Consider the following 25,038-nt stretch of genomic DNA (forward strand, 5'->3'; position numbering starts at 1 on the left):
CAATGGGATAGGAGCAAACCCTTTTGATCGCAAGCTAACAGGACACCTTACACAAAACATGACAACTTGAATTACATAATAGGAATGCAGGCAGTTTTCTCTGTACACTGTGAGCTGTGCCACTCTGCTGGGAAAAGAAATTTAGACTGCTGTATGCTTTGACATTTAAGGCCATCATACAAAAATAGACAGACATGGTTAGAAATTATAATAGGGTCATGTTACGGGCATTATAAATGTAATTAAGGCTTAGAGGTGTTTGACACAAACTTACACTTTCAGTGCCAACATTGGGTGCCCTTTGTGCCACCACCCTATGGGAAGGTAAACAGGACAGTGAACAAGTCTGCAACATATGTTATGATCAAATGTCAGTAAAAAAAAAAACCACAACATTTACCATCGAAACTTTGCAAAGTATCACTAGTGCCAGATTTAATCCACAAAGAAAAGAACATGTGGGAAAACAAGTTGTGCATGCAATGAATACACTTTTTTTTAGCAAAAGATTGTGAGAAAAAAAAAAAAAGTGATACTTCCTTATTTACCCACTGGAGTAATATCCTAATCAAGGCATAATCTATTGTACACAAAGTCAACCAAGGAAAGCTAGACTTAACGATCTGAGAGCAAAGGTGTGATTCAGCCTCTACTTACAAGGCAGAACTCAATGAGCCTTCTCAAGACCTGTTGGTGTCACTTACACGGGCCAGAGGATCTTCTACTGAGGGACAACTTTGGGACTTGCAGGTAAGCACAAAATGATTCTGGTGACACTCAGGGGTATTGGCAACAGTAAAACATCAAAGACTAAATACACTTATTTTCAATGCAGGTCAGATATTGAAAGAATATTGGGGAACATTTAGCAAAACTGGAACAGCTAGAATCTGGAGCAGCTGTTCATGGCAACCAATCTGCTTAGCTTTCATTTTCAAAGCTTAAATGAACAAGCTGTAGACAATTATTGGTTGCCATGCACAGCTGCAGAAGATTCTGGGGGTTTCAGTTTTGGTAAATTCGCACTTATTGTTTTTATCTGCAAACATATAGTTCTTCCTTTTTTAAATATGTCCCAAAATCTAAAGGACATTCACCAACATTAGCAACAACTTTGAATAGCGTTGAAACCCTTCCCCACTCTATACTTAATGCAAAAGCTTTTCACAATTGCTTCAGCTTATTTCAAGGCTGTCTATGAGCCATTAGGCAACTGTAAAGTGCCAAGGACCAAGCACTTTAACCAACACAAAAGAGCCCAGAAATACCAGTCACTGGCTGTATTGTATTAGGTACATTGGCTACCTACAGTCATGGCCAAAAATATTGGCACCCCTGCAGTTTCTGTCAGATATTACAGCACTTCGCCCAGAAAAATGTTGCAATTACAAATGTTTAGGCATTCTCATGTTTATTTCTTTTATATGTATTGGTATGACAAAAAAAGTGGAGAAACAAAAGCCAAATCTGACATATTCTATGCAAAGCTCGAAAAATAACTGAAATCAATGTAAATCCTGTAAACCATTAATGAGTTTCTTACACCTCTCTTTCTCCAACTGCTCCAAGTCGCTCAGATTGGAAGGGTTCCTTTTCCCAACTGCTGTTTTGAGATCACACAGGTGCTCTATGGGATTTAGATCTGGATTCATTGCTGGCCAGTCAAGCACTCTCTAGCACTTTGTCTTAAACTATTTCTGGGTGCTTTTTGACGTGTGCTTCGGGTCATTGTCCTGCTGTAAGATCCATGACCTCTGACAGAGACCCAACTTTCGGACACTGGACCTACATTGCAATGCAGAATTCTTTTGCAGTCTTCAGATTTCATAACGTTATGAATATGGTCAAGACATCCAATGCCCGAAGCAGCAAAGCAACCCCAAAACATCAGTGAACCTCTGCCATGTTTGACTGTAGGAACTATATTATTTTATTTAAAGGTCTCATTTCTTTTTCTGAAAACCAAAAAAACTGTAGAATGTTGAGCTTTACCAAAAAACTGTAATTTTGTTTAGTCTGTCCACAGCATATTCTCCCAAAAGCATTTTGGCTTCCTCAGGTAAGTTTTGGCAAACTCTTGATACATTTTTCTCTTTTGTCCAAGTCCAGGGAGATTAGCTACAGTGCCGTGGGCTGTAAACTTCTTGACAATGATGCACACAGTGGACACAGGAACATTAAGATCTCTGGAGATGGAATTGTATCCTTGAGATTGTCCATGCTTTGCCACACTTTTTGTTCCTAAATTCTCAGACAATGCTTTGCTGCTCTCTCTCTTACCCATGTTCCGTGTGGCACACAGAGACACACAACAGAAAGGTTGAGTACATTTTTCAGTATTTAAACTGGTTGCCGTTGTGATTTCTATATTGTCAGCACCTGTTAATTGATACAAATTAGTTTAATTACAAACTGCAGGAGCATCACAAACTTGGAATGCAATTATTTCTTACAATTTTGAAAAGGTGCCAATATTTTGTCCAGTCCATTTTTGGAGTTTTATGTAGAATATGTCAGATATGGCTTTTTGTTTCTCCACTTTTTTATGTCATACCAATACAAACAAAAGAAATAAACATGAGAATACCTAAACATTTGTAATTGCATCAATTTTCTGGGGGAAGTGCTGCATTATTTGACAGAAATGCAGGGGTGTCAAACTTTTCGCCCATAACTGTAGGTAGCCAACGTACCTATAAAATGCAACCAGTGACTAGTATTTCTGGGCTTTTTCCTGTTGGTTAAAGTGCTTGGTCCTTGGTACTTCACAATTGCCTAATAGCCGACAAGTCCACCCCTGCCTCCACAGGTCTTAAAAATGTGCTACATTATAAATAAAGCAATTCATTTATCAGTAACTTGCCAATCAAGCAGCCGACTAATAATCAAATGTTTCTATTTCAAAATTAAAAAAAACGGTATGTTGTGGTGAGAACTATAGCTCATTACTTCCAGTCTGTGTTTAATAAATATCATGGTGTAATAATGTTCTGCAGACACTAAAAGCACTGGTCCCTTGGAACCTATGGATGGTAAGCAACTGAAAATGACTGTCTAAAAAAACAGTTAAGGTATACATGAAATATATAAACAATATAACATTTCCAAAAGGTAGTATAACCCTATGTAGGTTTGGTAGAATTAAATAGTTAAAGTAAAAGCCATAACATTTGTTAAAGCCCGTCCCCTCCACCCTCTGGTGCTGCCATGGACATCAAGCACAGGCTAGCATATAAAACAGGGTCAGACCTTGTGACACCTGCATAGCAGGCAATCCAGTCTAGCCTGGTGTGAGTAAACCTTACACACCTGAAAAAGCGATCAGAGGGAAGAGGCACAACGATCTGTTCATACTTGGCAAACAGGTATGTGGCTCCACAAAACTTCATCAGATAGCACAAAATGGGTATACACTCATACATTATTTAGAAACAACAGCGCATGATAAAATATGGTTGTTTATTGGTACAAGGCTTTTCAGATCAATACTGTAACACATAAATACACATACTATTTGGAAGGTCATAACCCAGAACACAGAGTTTCTAATGTCAAGCAATAAAAAAAAAAAAAAAAAATGATGAACATTTTTTGTGACATGCTATCTGTTGAGGAATTTGGCTGAAACGTTTTAAGTGTGAAATTAAGTTTCTTCTAAAAATGGTGTGACAAGTGCAGCTGAGCAAGAAGCATCCACAGATTGGCCCACTGTGATCTAAAGACTCCAAAATCACAAAAATCAAATGATGGACCTTTTTATGTTTATGGTGCTTTTAGTTGCATTACTTGAGAGTCATTTGGGAACTTTTCATGGCAAAAAATTGGTTTTGGTTCCATATTGCAATCTAAAATGTCCTCAATGAGTTGATGCTTCTAGTATCTGAACGGGCAAACTACCTCACTCATTGGGCGCAAATTTTTCTGTACTGTGTGGCAGAATCATAGGCATGTCACTGGAGGCAATGAAAGCAATATGTTGGAATAGAAATCTGGCTTTCTAATTTATTTACTATTTTTTTCTAATTTTTTTCTAATTTGTTACAATTACAGCGATTGTAGACATATTATTACAATTGCACCAACACAGTTAGGTATTTGTCTGTGATACTTTATTTACACTAATAGTTATCACGGACAGTACTCAACTGTGTTTTTGAAGGTACAACCTTTGGGACAGACATTTTATCCTTCACCTTGAGCAGATTCGCTGGCCGTACATCCAGTGAAGTCAGGACACCAAATACACACATGTTCCTCCGGCTCAGTGGCATACTTAAATAAGGAAGGATGGATAAGCAAAAATGCCTAAGGCATGCACCTTTTAAATAATGCCAGCCAGGACAGATGCAATCTCTATCCTGACAGATTTTATTCAAGGTTTGTTCACACCATGTCTGTTGAGCAACATTGATCTGCATAGATCAACGCAGGCTCAATTCAAAAGCACATAGAAAATAATTGTTTTTTAGATTTCCTGTTCACAATATACACTATATTTCCAAAAGTATTGGGACTCCTGCCTTTATACGCACATGAACTTTAATGACATTCCAACCCTAGTCTGTAGGATTCAATATTGAGTTGGCCCACCCTTTGCAGCTTTAACAGCTTCAACTCTAGAAAGGCCATCTACAAGGTTTAGGGGTTTGTCTATGGTCAGGTTTGACCATACTTCCAGGAGCGCATTGATGTTGGAAAGAAGGCCTGTCTCGCAGTCTCCGCTCTAATTCATCCCAAAGGTGTTCTATCGGGTTGAGGTCAGGACTCTGTGCAGGCCAGTCAAGTTCCTCCACCCCAAGTTCACTCACCCTTGTCTTTATGAACCTTGCTTTGTGCGCTGGTGTACAGTCATGTTGGAACAGGAACTGTAACCACAAAGTTGGGAGCATGAAATTTCCAAAATGTCTTGGTATGCTGACGCCTTAAGAGTTCCCTTCCTTGGAACTAAGGGGCCAAGCCCAACCCCTGAAAAACAACCCACATCATAATCCCACTCCACTAAATGATATGGACCAGTGCAGAAAGCAAGGATGAGCGGGTTTGTGGTGTAGAAACTTGACTGGCCTGCACAGAATCCTGACCTCAACCCGATCGAACACCTTTGGGATGAATTTGAGTGGAGACAGAGCCAGGCCTTCTTGTCCACATCAGTGCCTGACATCACAAATGCACTTCTGGAAGAATGGTCAAACATCCCCATAGATACATTCCTAAACCTTGTGGACAGACAGTCTTCCTAGAAGAGTTGAAGCTGTTGCAGCAGCAAATTGGGGGGGGACACAATATTGAACCCTATGGACTAAGACTGGGATGCCATTAAAGTTCACGTACGTGTAAAGGCAGGCATCCCAATACTTTTGGGAACACAGTGTATGTGTGTGGTGATGCATGCTATATGAAAATGCAGCATGTATGTTTTTTTTTTTCTTTTAGGCAGTGCAAATCACCACAGCATGTTGCAAAGTGCTGCAGTGAATAGAGTTGAATGAAGGGTCGAAAAAACAAGAAAACAAAAACAAACAGTGTTATGTGTTGCAACAACACCATCACACCACCCCTACACAAGACACAACAGTGTGCACACATTGTAGGCTTTAGTGTGTGGGCTGCTGTGAATGAGCCTCTAACTGTTTGACCTCGGGAAGATTTACCCCTCCTTAAGGACCAGGCCATTTTTTTGCGATACGGCACTGCGTTACGTTAAAGCAGGGCTCCACCCAAAAGGGGAAGTTCCGCTTTAAGGACTCGTCCCCTGCTTCTCTTGCACATTTGGCACTTTTGGAGGAGCAGGGGGGAGAAGGTACCCGATTTTTCCATTGCCGCTGTGATCGGCAATGGAAGTTCTCCTTCCTACCCCTGCAGTCTTCTGGGACTTAGACAGGTCCCAGAAGACTGCATCCACCATTCACAAGGAGTAGCCCGACTCGCGCATGCACAGTGGGCACCCGGCTCTGAAGCCGCAAGCTGTTACAGCCGGGTGCCCAAAGTAAAGATGCCAGCGCAGCCGGGAGAGGACAGAGGATGAAGACAGCTGCACCGCTGGATCCGGGGACAGGCGAGGGGCTGCTTTTTTAAAAGTCAGCAGTTACAGTTTTAGTAGCTACTGACTTATTTTTTTTTTTGACAGGTGGCTGGGACTCCTCTTTAAAGTAGTACTGCAGGCAAAATTATTTTTTAATTTTGGATAGAGCAAGGGAAGACGATGACCTCTGGTCATGTTTTTGTTTTCGCCATCTGTGTCCCACTGCAGAGATTTCCCATAGCCTGGTGCATGGTGGTTGCAACAGTGCCATGTGTGTAGGAAGTTCAATCTACACCTGCCTACATATTGGACTTGCAAAATATTACCCAATATGATTGATAAATTGTTAAATTAAAAACTGTTATTATTAACTATTTGCTAAACAAATATAGTCACCCCTGAAGTCCCTAATCAGGCTACATAGAGTTTAAGGTTTACTCTGTGTTCCGGCACATGTTGACTACATTCCTCAAAACATAGCAGCAGGTTAACTGATATATGATCAAACTGTCCCATGAATATTAGGCCCCTTTCACACATGAGGACCATTTGACTGTTTTTTCATCTTTTGACTGTTGAAAAACAGACATCAATGCATCTCTATGGAAAAACGAATGTAAACTGATTATCATCCATTTACATCCACATCCATCAACATCCTGTATTTTTTAAACCGATCGAAGCCCTATTTTTTCGTAAAAAAAATGGAACGGAATTAAAAAAACGGATGTATACAGACAAACGGTCCTTTTTTTCATCCGTTTGTGCATTGTTAGTGGATGTAAAAAACGGAGGTCAAAACTGTTGAGAAACTGATGAACAGCTGATGAAAAACTGCTTTAAACTTCATCCGTTTTTTCTTTTAAAAATGAAAAGTTATTCTAGCAGGAAAAGATATCAACACCCTACCAACTGTCAGTGACACAAACCACAACCCTCCAAATTTTCACTCGCCTGCTTATATTTGGTGAGCGGAAAAAGACTGAGGGCGAGCGTGGTGCTGCCTCAGGGAAGGGTGGCGAGCGCTGCCCACAGGCCGGGTTAAATGGGAACTGTTCTCACAGCGATTGGCCAGAGGAAGGGAAAGGGCAGGAAGAGGAGAGCCACCGGATCATCACACAGAGCGGGAATCGTCGGGTGTTCACGGCGCTCGCAGTCACACAACGTCCCGCCTCCTGGTGGATCTGCTTCGATGATAGACAGAGCCCTGGTCCAATGCAGGATTGATGAGCACTGTTGAGGTGGCACTGACAAGCAGCACTGAGGATGCTGGACTGATAGGCTGCATTCATGGGCATTGGTGAGCACCAATAGGCTGCATTGATGGCACTGATAAAGTGGTTGTTAATATTTATTTTTGTAACTTAATTCTGCATAAAACATTTAACAGTGTCATTTCATGAGCTAATTTATGAAGGTGTGTTTAGGGGTGGAATTAAGGAGCGGGGCAGGGTAGGGTTTGGGTGGGGGCAACTGGTGGCGAGTAACCCTTAAAGCCTGGCTAGTAGCTCAGGACTTGAAATTTTGAGCCCTACAAACTGCGTTATTTAAGCACAATTAATTAGATCAGTGTTTCTCAACCTTTTTTCAGTTAAGGCACCCATTAAAATTATGGCTCGAGACACCCCATTCTAAAATATAAAAAACAATTTTAATAGCTTTAAACAATGCAGCAACATCCACACATAGGACACCCCCAATGTTAGAGGTGTCTTATTCTTCCAAAGCAAATACACTTTTGCACACTGGTACTGACTAGTATTCCAATATTTCTCTTCTCCCTCAATTTCTCTCCATCAGCTAATGTCTCCCCAGTGCTGAGGGGGAGGGGCTTTGTGTAACTAAAGGGCAGACTTGATATGCTGGCTTGTATACAATTATGGATACATTTTTTGGCATTTTGCTAAGGCACCCCCGAAGAAACCTCAAGGCACCCTGGTTGAAAAAGGCTGAATTAGGTAATAGTAGTTCGCTATAACTGTAATGACTTGTTGGATATTTAATCTCAGATACATACAACAAAATCCTCACTACAACTAACATTCAGATTGTGAAACATAAAGCACACAATGTGTACCATTGGTTGCACTATTTAAGAGCAAATTATGAAAACAACATCCTTGTGTTCCAAAACGTATTTTAAGAAACGGGAACAAATCTTGCAAAACACACTACGGTGTTGTTTGGAGAAAAAGTGTAAATAACATTTTGAGTACAACAATTGCAGAGATTAATGTATCCTTGCATTGAAGCACAACCTTGGCCAGTTCAGGGAGCATCAAACATTAGGGGCTCATAAACATGCAGATTGTCTGACTACGAAGGCATTTTTCTGGATGTAATCCACACAACAGTTCCAAAGTCAGTCAGACACCCCCAGAATCAAGAAGTGGTTATACAATGTGTTAGCATGTACAATCTCTTCCACCGTCTATCAAGTATAGGCGTTTAGTTCCCACCCAACTGCCCATGTGAGTCAAGACTTTATATTTATACAGTTTCCTAGAAGAAAAAAAAAAAAATGGATTTTTGACTTCCCGTAAAATCCTTTTCTCTGAAGTTCGTTGACGCACACAGCTCCATATTCTTCTTGACCATTGGGTTGCGCTCCCCCCTACAGGAGTTGGACACTGAGCAGGAAAAATCTTTACCACAATTATGGGGCAGTCCTTGCAGGCATACACCCACTCACTCTGCTATAGGATTCAGTTTTGTTGCAAGCAGTGTTTAGAAGGAAAAACCCCATCCCACTAAGAAATAGAGGGGCAGGTGCTGCGTCTGTCAATGAACTTTAGAGAAAAGGATTTTAAGGTAAACCAAAAATCCAGTTTTCTCTATCGTTCATTGACAGATGCAGCTCCCTATTCTTCTTGACCATTGGGATGTCCCAAAGCAGTATTTGCATGAGGGGGTGGAAAAGAACGTAATTCCCCAAAAGGCTAAACTTAGCCAACCAGTGAACCTGGAGCTCAACCAGGAGCAACTGGAGCTCACCTAGAAATAATACAATCTCAAAGAGCCTCAAAGAGAATATTTTCTCTTTTAAACAGCAGCCTGCAAAACCTTGTGGCCAAAAGAAGCATCAGAGGATGCCAACACATACTGTATACTCTGTAGAATTTTGTGAATTTGTGCACAGACGACCAAGTTGCTGCCCTGTAAACTTGCATTACCCACGTCTGAGGGCGAAAAGCCCAAGAGGCACTCAGCGCCCTAGTGGAATGCGCCTTCACAAGGAAAGGTGGAACCTGGCCCTTCAGTGAATAGGCCTGTACCACCGTCTGCCTGATCCATCTGGATATGGTCACAGCAGACAGCCAATCCCTTTCGAGGTCCTTCCGTGAGGACAAAAAAGGGAGTCTGATTTCCTGAAAGATTCAGTAGCTGCCCTAATTGCCCGAACCACATCCAAAGAATGCAAGGCAATTTCCTTGGGATGCTTGGGCTTAGGATAGAGGGAAGGCAGCACAATGTCTTTATTTAAATGGAAATAAGAAACCCCCTTAGGAAGAAACGACTGATTGGGTAAAAAGTACCACCTTATCTCTGTGGAAAGTACCACCTTATCCGCCGCCAATTCAGATACTCTGCGAGCAGAGGTAATAGCCACCAAAAAGGCTACCTTCTAAGACCGTGTAAGCAGAGGAATCTTCTAATGTTCTCAAAGGGAGGTTTTTGAAGAACAGACAGTACTAATGTTAAGATCCCACGGACGTAACGGGGATTGTCTCGGAGGAGCCATTTGGCCAACCCCTTGAATAAAAGTGTGAATCAAATCATGCGTAACTAAAGGGCATTGGAAAAACACAGCCAAAAGCCAACACTTGATCTTTTATAGTACCCAAGGCCAACCACTGTTCAACCCCTCTTTGGAGAAAGGTCAAAATCCTAGCCACTGAAAAAAGGAGAAGATGCACATTCAGCGATTCACACCATAAGATGTACGAGTTCCACGTACGATGATAGATCTTCCTGGGAGGTAGATTTTCTAGCCTTCAACAGCGTAGGAATCACTGAGTCAGAAAGACCCCTGTCCTTCAATACCTGGCTTTCAACAGCCACGCCGTTAAAACCAGCGACTGTAAAAGCAGGATGGAAGATCGGCCTTGAGACAGCAGATCTTCCCTGAGAGGAAATCTCCAAAGAGAATGGGCGACCGACCTTACCAGATCTGCGTACCAAGACTGGCGGGGCCAGCCTGGGGCCCCCAGAAGGATCAGAATCCCTTCCACCTCTATTATGTGCAAAAGACCTTGGCAGGAGTTTCAGCGGAGGGAAGGCATAGAGCCGATACTGACCCCAAGGAGTCACCAGTGCGTCTGTGGCATCTGCCAGAGGATCCCGAGTCTCGGCTACAAACCTCTGTACCTTCTTGTTGAGTCGAGAAGCTAACAGGTCATTGTTGGGTGTCCCCAACCAAACACACAGCAGGTTAAACACCTCCGGGTGCAGGGACCATTTCCCCTGATCCAACACCTGTAGACTCAGGTAATCCACCTGCCAGTTCTCCACTCCTGGGATATGCACGGCGGAAAGGGCTGGAACAAAATTTTCTGCCCATTTCAGGATCTCGGCCACTTCCCGGGCTGCCAAGACACTCTTGGTGCCCCCCTGATGATTGACGTAAACCACAGTCGTGGCATTGTCCGATTGGGTCCAAACTGGACAACCCTGCAGAGGATTTGTCCAGTGACTCAGGCAGAGCTTTATCGCTCTGAGTTCCAGGATATTGATCGGTAGTCTGGACTCCTCCACGGTTCAGGAACCCTGGACACACAGCTTCCCAAGCACTCCTCCCCAGCTGGACAGGCTGGCATCCGTGGTTACCACAGTCCAATACTATGGGAGGAAGGACTTGCCCTAGCGTAAGGCCAACGAGCGAAGTCACCACAGAAGAGCACTCTTTGTGCTGTGACTCAACCGAATCATCGTGTCCAAGAATTTTGTATCTTTGTTCCACTTGACAAGAATTTCCCTTTGTAAGGGTCTCGTGTGGAACTGAGCAAACAAAACCCCCTCAAAGGTTGACACCATCAAACTGAAGGCTCGCATGCAAGTCCGCAGAGAGAACAGGTTGCTGGATAACAGCAAACTAATCATCCTCTGCAACTTTTGCAGCTTTTCTGGGGGAAGGAAAAAACTTGCCGAAGCAGAGTCAGGCACAGATTATCCAGTTTTGAAGATGGTACCACAGCAAATTTTTTGAAATTGATGTTCCAACCAAACTCTTGCAGGGTCCGTACAGTGACTGTCAAGTCGCCCAACAGGACTGAATGTGAGTCTGCTCACCAGTACCGCAATCACCCATTGTCGCAGTAATGACAATACGGGAGCCAACACTTTGGCGAAGACCCTGAAAGTGGAGGTGAGACCAAAGGGTAACACCACAAATTAATAATGCTCCTCTCCTACAGTGAAGCGAAGAAAATGCTGGTGTCCAGCCTAAATAGGGTTGTGTAGATATACATCCTTGATATCGATGGAGGCCAAAAAGTCTACTTGGTGTAGGGACACCACTACCGTGCAAATGGACTCCATTTGAAACTTCTGTACCCGCAAAGCGGTTCAGAGCCTTGAGGTCCAGGATTGGACGCACTTTGCCTTCTTTCCTGGGAACAGTGAACAGGTTTGAATAGAACCCCTGAAAGCGTTCCCAAGAGGGAACCGGCACAATCACTCCTTGTGACAGCAGATCTTGTACTGCCTCTTGTAGATCCCTTAACCGATCTGGAGATATGCGTAGATTGGACGGGAAGAATCTGTCCGACGGTCAAGACCTGAATTCGATCATGTAACCCAATAGGATCAGTTCGTGGACCCATTTGTCCTGAATCAAAGAGGTCCATAGTTACGGAAAGAAGCGAAGACCTCCCCCCACCCCACTTACAGATGAGGGCCTCCCTTCATGCAGACAGGGGATTTGTCTGTAGATCTGGATTGGCCTGCTCTCGGCTTACAGGACCATGTCTTCTTGGAACCCACAGAAGACCTAAATGGCTTAGATCCTTTATCCTGCGTGGTAGAGGCACAAAAAAGCCGCCTGTGGGCTGTAAAATAAGACCTCCATCTATTACAACTTGCCCTTGGAGGATTGAGGAAGAGTACTCTTCCCACCTGTAAGACCCTTGATTTAATTCATCTAATGAGGATCCAAACAAACGGTCCCCCCATAAAGGGGAGCTCTGATAGAGCCTTTTTTGAAGCCTGATCCGCATACCAGCTTTTTAGCCACACCATGCGTCTAATAGCTACCCCCACCGCTGATATTCTGGCTACAAGAGGGGTGCATCACAGCGATGCATCACATATATATATATATAGTAGGGCTTGGACCATTTGGTCCGTTAGCTCCCGTTAGCTCTACCAGGCCCGGAGGGAGCTGTTCAGTTTCTAAGTCACTTTTTAGTAACTTTGCCGATATGGTCTGGAACACCAGAGTGGTCAGGAAGATCGGTTTAAGTGTTGAGCCCGCTATCACATGTAAGTGGCGGGAAAGAGACTCAATCCTTCTATCCACAGGGTCTATAAAGACCGGGGACTCCTCCACTTGTACCACAGTAAATTTGTTCAGTCTGGAAACCAGATGGTCCACCTTCGGTGGAACAGTCCATTTTGTGGATACTGCATCCTTGAATGGATAGCGCCTTTTAAAACGCTTTGGCACCACTAACATCTGTTTGAGGAGCCCCCATTGGTCAGAGACAATTTAGTCAAAAAGTTCCGGACAAGGGAAAACCTTGCCTGATTTCTGGGATTTGCGAGTGCCAAATGACAACTGCGTCCCTGACGCTGCAGAATCATCCGCCATTTTTAGAGTTTCCCACACTGACACTATAAGTGCCTCCACCTGTGCGCTTTCCTGCATGGCTGCAGGCAAGGATAGGTCGTCCTTGCCATCTGAGTGCGATGACGCAGAACCCTCAGGGGATACTGGAGAAGCAGGGGAGGGCAAAGGGTGCTTTTTACTAGTGGTATTTTTAAAAACCAAATCCCCTTTTGACACCAGGTTTTCCAAAACCGCTGTTAAGGCAGACAGGTGTTGCGAGGTCCCCGCAACTGCAAGGAGGTGATCTGTAGGTGCAATTTGTTCCTGGGACTCCATATGAACCCTGGAATAGCGGAGGGTCACTTTAAGAAAACTGCTAAAATTGGACCCACACCACTGCACCAGCGGCACTACAAGTCCCAGCCACTAGCACTGTAGATAGCAAGGTGAGAGAGAGAGAGACCTACAGGGAATCCAATAGACATACCACCATTCGTTGTGCAAAGAAAACAATCTTCACAGGAAGAGGAAGTACCTGGGTCATCACTAGAGTAAAGGCCTAGCTGCTCTCTGCTGTCCAGCATTCGCTGACTCAGAGAAAATGGCCGCCCAATGCATTCCTATGGGGAAACCAAAAAAAACATGGCCGCCCATGCATTTCAATGGGAACTTCAGCAAAATGAGGCTGAACAGTCCTACAGTTTAATGGCAGCCCCCTTGGTGCGCCATGCGGTCTCCAGGACCCCCTAAGAGGTCCAAACGATTAGCGGCATCGGGGGTCCCCAGGAATACCCCCCCCAGCAGATCCGCTATAGCAGCATTGGCGCATCCACTCCCCAGGGGACTCCCGTCGCTGGTAGGAACCTCTATGATGGTGGGGAGGGAGGCTTTGGGGGAGCCTGGTACATACAAAGAGGCTAGGGGGAATGAGGGGTACCCGAGGGTCCGACCTTCCCAGGGAAAGGCCAGGTCTGCTCCGAGACTACCAGAGCTATGGGGGACACTACTCACCATACCAACGACATTAGGTGGGTGCCACTCCGGACAGACTACCTCTCCACTCAGGGTGGGGGGTGCTGACGGCCAAGGGGTACGCTGTGACTCAGGCCGAACCAGGTCGTGCGCATCCCGGCGAGGTGTTTCACTCGCGGGCCAGCCCCCGTTTATTGTGGCTCGGCACAGCGCAGGGTTATAACCTGCACACGCTCGCTGGCCGGGCTGGGAGACCTTAAGGATTTAGGATATCCAGTCCGAAACCTAGTCCGGCTGTTGACTCAGGAACAGAACTAGCTAAAAAATTAAAATTTTTTAACAAAGGTTCCCTTTAAAATAAAAAAGACAAGCTAAGACCGAAGTCCCAGCCGGGAACTATGTCCTACTCCTAAACTAGACAGAAACAAACTGAATCCTATATGTGTGGGTGTATGCCTGCAGGGACTGCCCCATAGGTGTGGTAAAGATTTTTCCTGCCTAGTGTGCTACTCCTGTAGGGGGCAGCATAACCCAATGGTCAAGAAGAACATGGAGCTGCGCCTGTCAATGAACGATAAAAATCTAATGTCTTTATCAGTTTAGGCCAATATGTATTCTGCTAACTATGGGAAATAAATAGGCCAATATGTATTCTGCTAACTATGGGAAATAAATATTTATGGAACTATTTTTTTCCTTTCCTAGCAATGGCCGTGATCCGTGACTAATTCTGGCCAAACACTATACGAAAAATCGGCCGAAATTCGGTCATTTGGACAGTTCTTTCATTTTTTCGGCCAGTTAATGGGCACGAATCAGTAATCGGCTGTGATGTTTCTGAGCCGAAAAAAGAAAGGACAAGTTTGGAAATTTTCTGCTGAGCGAACGATAAATTGAAAGGATAATGTGTTCATCATCCAAATTGTTTTCACTAGGTATATGTGAAAAAAACAAACAAAAAAACGGATTAATTTTTTGTCCATTGAACGATTTATCAGTCATTATATGATGACACGATCATTAGCTCTCACGGCCGATTGTTTGTTTTTCAGAAAATAGTTTGAACGATTTTTTATAGAGTATGCCCAGAATTAGGATGGCTATACATGGGTTGAATTTCGAAAGAATTTTCTTTTGAAAATCTTATCTAAGAATTTTTCGTTCGAATTTTGCACCATTAGTCAGCAACGGGTCATTTTTGTGCGGTCATCGAATTTGAGTGATCGAGCATGTTGGATAATTTTTTGTAAAACAATCAATTTTCCAATCAATAATTGCAAGAAAAGAAAATTCCTGGACATGAAAGAAAATTCCCGGAAAGAAAAGAAGATTCCCAGCCCACAAAAATTATTTTCTGTAGCAATAAGAGGTGAAATTGAAGGCTTGGTTGGTCGAATTTCGAAATCAATGGTGGCACAATCGGATAACAAAACGCACAAAATTTCTTATTTTCTTAAGAAAATTATTTTGGAATTCGACCCATGTATGGCCGGCCTTGTAACAGGACTGCGATATTGCAGTGGACTAAAGTTAGATAGTGCAAAATTAGTCACAATTCTGCAGAGAAACCAATAAACTTCTAACAGCTTGTTTATTTAGGCTTTAGCAATAAACCTGGAAGCTGATTGGTTTCTATGCAGAGTTGTGACAAATTTTGCCCTCTCCAGCTTTAGTAAATACACCCCTAGCTAACACTTTTGACACTTTTTTGGGGACCAGTGACACCAATACAGTGATCAGTGGTAAAAATATGCACTGTACTAATGATACTGTCTGGGAAGGGGTTAACATCAGGGGCGATCAAAGGGTTAACTGTGTGCCTAGCCGGTGTTTGTGTACTGTGTGGGAGGTGCTTTTAGTAGGGGAAGGCACGACTCCATGTCCCTGATTTGCAGGAACACAGGATCTATGCCTTTCCTACTGAACGTCAATTTGCCTTGTTTACATAGGCAGACTGCCATTCTGCTTTTAACGATCGATGGGTGCTGATCAGCTCCCACTGTGAATTATCACAGCAGTTGCGAGCGGCCAGCAATGCGCATTTGGGCCCGCTAACTGGAAGTGCAGGATCATGTATATTATATATATACACACATATACACACACACACAAACACATGATTCTGCGCAAAGCAGCCTCCCTGTAGCAGTAAAACTGCTATAAGGTGGTCGTAAAGTGGTTAAGATAAAAAAAACCTTACATGTGAAGCAGACCCCCTCAACCCCCCTACCTGAGCTAGGTTTGGCTACTGAGTCACTGATTCAAATCAGTAAATCAACTCACTACAGAGTTTGAATGAATCAAATTATGAAAGTGAATCTGCTTAAATTCATTGTCAAAGGAGGGGCGTGGCCGGGATGTAGCAGGCGCCGGACGTGTTCTTTTAGAGCTCCTCTCCATCCTGATATTATCCGGCTCCATCCGCGGCCCCTGTGCCTCGGATCACGGCGGTTTTGCCCTCATCCGCATCGGGCACAGGTGGGGCATGAATGCCGGGGAGAAAATCCGGGGTTTCGATACCGACCCAGCGGCCTCAACGATCGGTCCCACCACGAGGCGCGAGAGCGGCCGCCGCCATCTTGCCAGTGCAGGCCTCCTCCTCTCCATCAGCTGCCACAGGCGCCCGAGCCTCCTCAAAGTCGGGGAAGATGTCTGCGGGGGCTGGGAATCCTCCTCTGGAACAGCCTATGGACTCAGGTACAGAGGGGTCATTACTGGGGGCCGCTGGACAGACTGGGGGGTCATCTGGAGGGGGGGGATATCACTGCTCCCATCCTGGCTGCTATAGATGCCTCTAAAACTGCCTTGATGCTCCGGATTGACAACCTGGCCTCTGAATGTACCCTGAACCGACATGATTTGGATAAGATAAGGGGGCGCCTGACTGAAACGGAAAGCCGCATTTCTGAGGTGGAGGATGTCACTGCATCCCATTCGGCGCAACTCATTGCTATGCAGGCCCAGGTGAATGCTATGGCAGACAAAATGGAGGATGCTGAGAATCGGCAGCGTCGCAACAACATCAGGGTGGTCGGATTGCCGGAGAAGGCTGAGAGATCCAATTCTACACTGTTTGCTGAGAAGTTCTTTTGTGATCTGCTCAAACTGCCTCCCCCGACATATGTGGTGGAGAGGGCCCATAGGGTTCCCACTGGGCCTCGCCCGCCCGGGCTCCACCGTGCCCTTTTCTGGTCCGCTTTTTGAACTTCCGTGACAGGGACCGCATTCTCTCTGAAGCCAGGAAACAGGAGGAGCTGCAGTTTGAAAACAGCAAGATAATGTTGTTTCCTGATTTCTCTGTGGAAACGCAGAAAAAACGCAGATCCTTTAATGAGGTGCGCAAACTCCTGAGAACCAAGGGCTTGAAATATGGCATGATGTACTGTGGATTATAAGGGGTCCGTCCTTTTCTTCAACTCGGCTGGGGAGGCTGCGAACTGGTTGGAATCCATTTAATCTCCTCCCGTGACCCTGCTCTCCAGGATTCTCTGGGGCTCTTGGTGTCCTGATCCGCTGTGCCCCCTACTTGGAGCTACTGTCTACTAATTGTTTGGCTCTTCAATTGCTGCTGGGGGGGCCTTTACAGTTCCTACATTGCTGATCCTGCCCTGAAGTTCCCTGGATTGCCCTGGGTTGGATCCTCTGCTTCTTTCCCTGGGGCTGTGGAGTGGCCTACAGTTCATCGGAGCTCTGTATCATACACGTCGTTGAACTTGACTTTTTTTTAAGTTTGACACTCCTTTTTTTTTGCCTTTTCTTCAACCAAGAATTTTTTCTTTTTGTTTGGAGGGTTTTTTTGACTCTGGTTTTTCTTTTTCTCCTTTCCCTTTTTTGGGACTAATGATCAGACGGCCCTTTTTTTAGGGCTGCCTTTGGTGGAGTAACGCCGGCTGCAGTTCTATGTTGCAGCCATGCCTTTGAATTTTTTGCTGGGTTTTGGGATAAGGCTGGATACCCTGTTGTGTTTTTTCTGTTTTCAGTTTTGGGTATCACAGCAGGGACGTTTTTGTTCTTGGCTCCAGGCTCCATCCGGTGGTCAATATTTACTTTACTTATGCATGTGTATTGCTAGATGTATGGATGGAGTCGGCGCCTTTTGTCTGGGTTGCTGGTTCCAGTCTTGGAGGGTGAGGACAGTGCCTTGTTGGACAATGACATCACGTTGAAAGAAATTGAGAAAGCCATCTCGTCCTCCCCCCCCCCCCCCCCAATAAATCCCCGGGCCCTGATGGGTTCCCGGTGGAATGGTATCAGCAATATGCGGACTCCTTGGCTCCCAGGCTCCAGGCTTTGTATGCTGCGTGTTTCAATCAGGGGGCCCTGCCGGGATCCATGCTCGAGGCATATGTTGTTCTCCTGCCCAAACCGGGTAAGGACCACACCCTGTGTTCCTCCTACCACCCCATTGCCTTGCTCAATGTGGATCTCAAGATACTCACGAAGGTCTTGGCTACTAGACTGGCGGTGGTCTTGCCTTCCCTGGTAGATATTAATCAGACCGGATTCATGCCGGGCAAGTCCACGGACACCAACCTTTGACATTTGTTTACACATTTGCAGGTGTCCCATGCCTCTGTTGGCACTAGAGTGGTGGTGTCCCTGGACATTGCCAAGGCCTTCGACACGGTGGATTGGGTGTACATGGGGGTGGTGCTGAGGCGCATGGGGTTTGGTCCTAAATTTTGCAAATGGATTTCCCTCTTGTATTCTTCCCCGCGTATGGCGCTGAAGATTGGATCGTCCCTGTCCCCCTTTTTTGCGGTGGGTAGAGGGACTAGGCAGGGCTGCCCTCTTTCGCCCTGTTCTCCCTGATGATAGAACCCTTGGCTATTGCCTTGCGTGCGTCTCCAGAGGTGGGTGTGCTGGAAGTGGGCTCCATTAAAGAGTGTCTGGCGCTTTATGCGGATGATATGCTTTTATTCTTGAAGGATCCCAATGCTTCCCTGCGGGCGGTCTTCACTATCCTAGATACTTTTGCAAAATTCTCCGGCCTAAGGGTTAATTGGGATAAATCCACCATGCTCCCTATTGATCCCGGTGCTATTGCTGCAGCTGATGGAGCATTGCCATTGAAATGGGTGACGGAGTTTACCTACCTGGGAGTCAGGGTGTCGGCGAGGGTGGCGGATTACCTCACTCTAAATCTTCACCCATTGCTGGATGTCTTTCAACGCAGGGCGGAGGTGTGGCGCAACTTACCTTTGTCGGTTCTGGGGCGCATTAATTTGGTGAAGATGAAACTTCTCCCTGTCTTTCTGTATTTCCTTAGAAATTCTCCGGTGTGGGTCCCACGTTCGTTCTTCCGCCGCGTTCATGGCCTGATAGGTTCCTTTATCTGGGGCAACTCCCCTCCTAGGATTGGTATGCAGGTGCTGCAGGAGCCTTGGGGTCAGGGGGGACTGGCTTTACTCGATCTTTATAAATATTTCCTGGCCGGGCAGGGAGTGGTGGCACGTCGCTGGCTTACGGGGGACGATGGGGATTCTGCCATGGTGCTGGAGGTGGCTGTTTTGGGCTCCTACGAGAGTCTTCGTCTTCTGCTACATTGTGGGGTCCAAGGCTCAATTTTAGCTGACAGGTACGATGCGTTCCACCATCAAAGCCTGGGACCATATGCAGGTGCTGGTGGAGCTGGGAGCAACTGTTGTGTCCCCAGCCTCCCCACTGTGGTGGAACCCCAGGTTTCCTCATTTTGCCTCGATCCCTGATCCTGCCATCTGGGCTGTTAAAGGGGTGAAGTTGCTGGGGGACATTGTCTCCGGTGGGGAGCTGTGCACCTTTGATGCCCTGAAGGCGCGTTATGATCTACCGAATCAGTATTTTTTTTAGATATCTTCAACTCCACCACGCATTTGTGGCGCAGTTCGGTTCCCCCCCGAGTGGTGATTAAAGCCTCGACTCTTGAAACGGCGATACAGGTGGAGGATATGCGGAAGCCCCTCTCGGAGTTGTATAAGGAATTGTTTGCTACCACTCCGCTAGCTGTACGTAGGTGTAGGGAACGCTGGGTGGAGGAGGTGCCTGACCTAGATGGTGATGACTGGGATGATATGTGGAGTTCCCCCTTTGCCTACCTAGTCTCTGCGAGGGACCGCCTGATTCACTTTAAATTTTTACATTGGATCTATTACACGCCGGCGAGGCTGGGACGCATTTATCAGACGGCTTCGGCGGAGTGCTGGCGTTGCTCGCATTCTCCGGCGGACTTCAGCCATGTCTTCTGGAGGTGCCCGGTGGTCAAGGACTATTGGGCATCTGTGTTAGCTTGCATCGTGGTGGTGGTTAAGATCCCGGTCCCCAATTCCGTGGAGGTCTGTCTCTTGGGGTTGGTGGGTGGCTTGGCCCCCACGAGGGCCATTCGTACTCTGGTCAGTCTGCTTCTTTTCTATGCTCGCAAGGCCCTGCTCTTACACTGGAAGAGCCCCTTAGCCCCCACGATCCTCTTTTGGAAGGTTCTGGTTAATAAAGTGACTCCGCTCTACAAGGCTACGTATCTCAGTAGGGGATGTCCTCACAAATTTGATAAAGTGTGGAAAACATGGATAGACTCCCCGGCCTCGACCTCCGTTGAGCAGCCTTAGAGTTTTGTTGTGGTGCTGTTCAGGGTTACCTGGGGGGGGGGGGTGGTCACGACCGTTGATGATATTCTCATGCTCATTATGTGCTAGCTGAATGCTTAGATGCTTCTCCGATTTTTGAATAAGGAATGGGGTTGTTGATTACTGTTTCTGTGCTGGACTAGTCTCTATGTTCTATGACCTTGCTCTTTTTTGCTGGGACGGTATTGAGGGGTATTTATACTACTTCTGGAGGCTTTTGTTTCTGTGCTGGACATACTGGGTGGAGCCTGGGGAGGGAGGGTGGGTGGGTGGGGGGATGTATGGTGGGGGGGGATGTATTATTTGACCTGTTGTCTTGTTTGTGAGTGTTGCCCTGCGTGGCATAGTGTTGTCTGTTATTTTGTGCAAAAAATTTCAATAAATACAAATTTTCAAAAAAAAAATTCATTGTCAAAGATTCTACCCTTTCAGGAAGAGTAAAAGGGAGAGCCTAAAGCGGAGTTCCGCCTCCCCCTCCAAACACTTTAAAGTAAGCAGCTACACATACTGTGTATATAAATATTTTTAATATTAGGACACTTACCTGTCCAGGAGTCCACGCAGTCCTGGAGTTCCCATCGGCTGTCGGGTGCTGCCACCGCCATTGCCGGTAAGGGAACCCGGCAGTGAAGCGGCTTCACGGGCTGGTCCATACTTTGCATGCGCTAAGCGCGCTGTGCATTCCTACTGGCTCGGCAGCGGAGGAGTGGGAAGAGCTTCCGAGGGTTGGCGCCGCTGCGCCATATCCCGGAAGTGGGGAAGGGTACCGGTCAAAAACAGGTACCCGTTCGCTCCCCCCCCCCCCCCGAAAGGTGCCAAATGTGGCACCAGAGGGGGGGAGGAAACAAAAAAGAGCGGAAGTTCCACTTTTGGGTGGAACTCCGCTTTAAAACAGCAGCCTCAGCTCATGGTTTGTAAAATAAGCTATAACATGGTTAGTTGTGTGAGCCAGCAAGACTCCAAGTCTCTGAATATATTACAGAGCACACAATATTCTCTTTTGTATCCTGAGCAGTCTGTGTGTGAGGAAGGCAGCAGCAAGACTGAGTCTGTGAATGACTCAAAAGCTCAGAGAACACACAAGAATCAATCCTGTTTTGTAACATGAGCTGTGCATGTATAAGTCTGCAGCATGACTCTGAGTGTGAATGACTCAGACCACATAAGATTCATGAGCTGTGTGAAGGAACAAGAAGTCTCTGAATAAATCAGAGCACACAATGATTCTGTTTTGTATCAGCTGTGTGCAGTACGGGGACAAGGTCATCCAGCACGCAGGGCAAAGATGACAAAACTACACCACCCCTTAATTTAGCTTTAGAAGGGTAAGAAGTGATGTCACTGTCACTACTCCTGTAAGCTTTGTAACAGAAGCATCTGGCACAGGACGCCCCCATTCCTGCAATAAAGCATTGCGACCAGGGCAGCTGGCCCCTCCTGCCACCCCTTGTCCCGGCCCTGGCCATGTGATGCATCCAGACTCTGAGTCTGTGAATGACTTAGAGCCTAGAGAGCACACAATGATTCTGTTTTGTATCATGAGCTGATGCAGCTAGACATCCAGTCTGTGTGTACTTAGCGTATCACAGGACAGGAGTTCATGATCCTAGCTTAAGCTTAGCTTGGAGGAAAGGAGCCGTGATTCGATTCAGTGATTCAAATAATTTCACTGAACTGATCCAAACTATTCAAATCACTAAAAAGAAATCACTCTACCCAAGGCTAACCTGAGCCCATCCAGCGATGTTGTATGAGAGCCTCTACTGTCCAGGACTCCCTCTTCTGATAGCGGGCGCAGCTGGCTCCCACTGCTAGGAAAGTCAGTGCATCAATGAGGAGAGAGAGGGGGCGAGGCTGAGCCACAGCTCCGTGTCTGAATGGACACAATGAGAAGTGGCTCGGCTCGGATGCCACCATAGCAAGCAGCTTGCTGTGGGGGCAGGGAGCGCTGGCAAAGGACCCAATTAGAGGAGGATCTGGGCTGCTCTGTGAACAGAGCAAGTAAGTATAATATGTTTGTTATTTTTAACTCAAAAAAATAGTTTTTATTTTACTTTATTCGAACACTATCACCCTAGGCCTAATCAAGGAAACCCCATATCAGCACAAAAGTTACACCGCCATGTTAATGTTAACATCAAAGTTATAAGAAACTCTTTACAGAAGAATGGAACACTCCCAAGCCTGAAAAAGAATCCATTGCCCAAATGATTGTGCTGTGAGTCAGTGACCCAGCAAAGTTATGACATGAATTAAAAACCCAATAGAGGAAACCTGCTTGGAGAGAAGCAGCACAATAGGGGCAATTGTGTAGTATGGTTGAATAAAAGGGAAAAAAAAATAAACAAAAAACACACTCACAAAGATAAAATCTTGGGTGGCTTGAGAGTCAAATGTTAAAGGAATTACTATGCTTCTGCTATGGCTAGAATAGAGTTAATGTATGCAGTATGTCACACTGAGGAAGTTTTCAAGTGCTTTGGCACTAAAAAAAAAGCGCCTGAAAAGCTTACAAAAACCTATTCCCATCAAAATCAATTCATTATTTTGCACTGGGGCAGTGTGCTGGCAGGGCGGCGAAAAAAATCCTGCAAGCAGCATCTTTGAACGTTTAAAAAAGCGCCTCAAAAACGCTCCTCTCCATTGAAATGAATTGGAAGTGCCTGAAAATGGTTCTTGAAGCAGTTTGAGTCACGTGTCCTTAAAAGAAGTGGACAGCTAACGCCTCTAAAGCACCTGAAAAGCTCTGCAAAAGCGTTCAACCTTTTTTGGGCAGTTTTCAAGTGCCTCAGTGTGAAAGAGCTCTTAAAGCTGATTTCCAGCTTTATTGTCAATTTAGGTAGTTTGTTTGGGCCAAGCTGGTTAAATTATTCAAATCGTCCTATCACACTTGATAAACTGGCCAAAAAACGCTTAACGCTTTTCAGGAGTTAGCGGTGCCCTTTTGTTTTCAGGACGCGTAACTCAAAAACTGCTTCAAGAACTATTTGAGGCACTTTTGAAGCACTTTTTAGGTGCTTCTCATTCATTTCAATGGAGTTGGGTGTTTTTAAGGTGTTTTTTTTTAGCACTCCAAATGATACTGCCTGCAGGATTTTTTTTCTCCCCCCCCCCCCCCCACCAGTGCACTGCCCTGCCCCAGTGTGAAAGCATTCACTGATTTTAATGGAAATAGGTTTTTGTGAGCTTTTCAGGACATTTTTTTTAGCGCCAAAGCGCCCCAGCGTCAAAGGGCTCTATGAGGAGAAGAAGATTTAGGGCCGGTTCCCATGCTTGGCACTACATTGAAAAATGTTGAAGGGGGAGCGGGGATTTCCACAGCGGCTGCATCTAGCCACTTACAGCCCCAGCAGGAAACTGAAGATTCCTGCCTCTACAATTTGGACCGGCCTAAGTCACCAGTGTGAATGTAGCCTTACAATTTGGCGCTGGAGCTAATATGGCTGGATATACTGTGTTTGAACTGCATGATGCTGTACAAATCTTAATAAAACCCCACAAAATTTCAAGATTTGTTCTACTTTTTAATCTGCTCCAATTCGGAGCTGGGTTAGGGTTTATCAATCTGCACAATCTCAGTTACAATTACTATACTGCACACATAAACAGCACTGAAGGTAAATTGTGCACAGCTTTATTTAGATTAGTGCTGTAATGTTTCTAGCAAAAGGCTAAATACACAAAATCACAAATCACACAGTTCTATCTTTTCTCTACTGTAAAACTTGGCAGTAACATAGTTTGGCCAAGGAAACTGTGCCAAGACAATCTCTGTCTTACTGTAGATATATGTAAATATATAAAAGACACAAGACTGTAAGGCTATTTATTAACCAGAGCAACATTTGGAAAAAAAAAACAACAAAAAAAACTGCTCAGTAATGGTTAGGGGCTCCTAGACTGGAATTTAAGAAGCACCAGAGCCTCTTAGCAGAGGTACTACGTGGGCCCCTAGGATTCCATCTCCAGTAGAGTACAATAGTTCATTCTGCTCTTCAAATTTTCCATGGTAAAATAGAGTTAAACAGAGGTTAGCAAGAAAAACTACGCACCATTAACTGGGTTAATAGTTCACTCTTTGGACTTCCAATTTACCATAATAGTTTTTTTTTGTAGTGATTCTATTTATTGTGTTTATAGTTCTTAAGACCTTAGAGCTGCAATAGTTCTGTAACAAAGATAATTAAAATGTTCCTAAAGGGCAAAACTCACCCTACCCCTCCATTGGATTTTTACAGAACAATTTTCCACCCACCCTTTTTCATCTGTGGAGTCACACAATGAGATAATTTTGGAAAACTGGAATGCTGGGAAAACAGGGCTTTTCCCTGCAGCAACCAGACATTTGGTCTGAACTGGAAAGCTGCATTGGTAAAGTCAATGTTTCCCCCAAAAATACTTAATAAGGGAAAACCAGTTAGCATCCCTGGCACCAAGAGCAGGTGTAGACAGGAATTCAGATTTATTCCTAAGGATTGGGCATGGGAGGCATACAGACACCTCTAGCACTCTACTTACATTAAAGAAAAGGTGATTGGATAAAGCCTTTTCCAACCTGTCCAATCCGCATTCCAACTTTTAATCAGGCATGGCCTGGGACCAACAACAGACAGGAGATTATAAGCACAAAAATGACGGTTCTTGCACCCGTATTGGCACTTTTAGATTGGAAGATTAGG

At 45.2% G+C, this 25,038-nt stretch overlaps 1 protein-coding gene across 2 annotated transcripts in view; it reads left to right on the forward strand.

Moving 5' to 3' along the window:
• The first annotated feature begins 605 nt into the window (after nt 1–605).
• KCNJ1 (potassium inwardly rectifying channel subfamily J member 1) overlaps nt 606–25,038 on the forward strand; it is a 29,946-nt gene continuing 5,513 nt past the window's right edge. Inside the window, exon 1 of one of the 2 annotated variants that reach the window (XM_082273502.1) lies at nt 606–750. The gene's annotated coding sequence lies outside the window, so the exon portion shown is untranslated. Of the gene's footprint in view, nt 751–3,234; nt 3,366–25,038 lie in introns of those variants that run through there. The other variant, XM_082273501.1, reaches the window with a different exon arrangement.

The sequence above is a fragment of the Pelophylax lessonae genome (assembly GCF_965119305.1).
Source record: "Pelophylax lessonae genome assembly, chromosome: 12".
Lineage (NCBI taxonomy): Eukaryota > Metazoa > Chordata > Amphibia > Anura > Ranidae > Pelophylax > Pelophylax lessonae.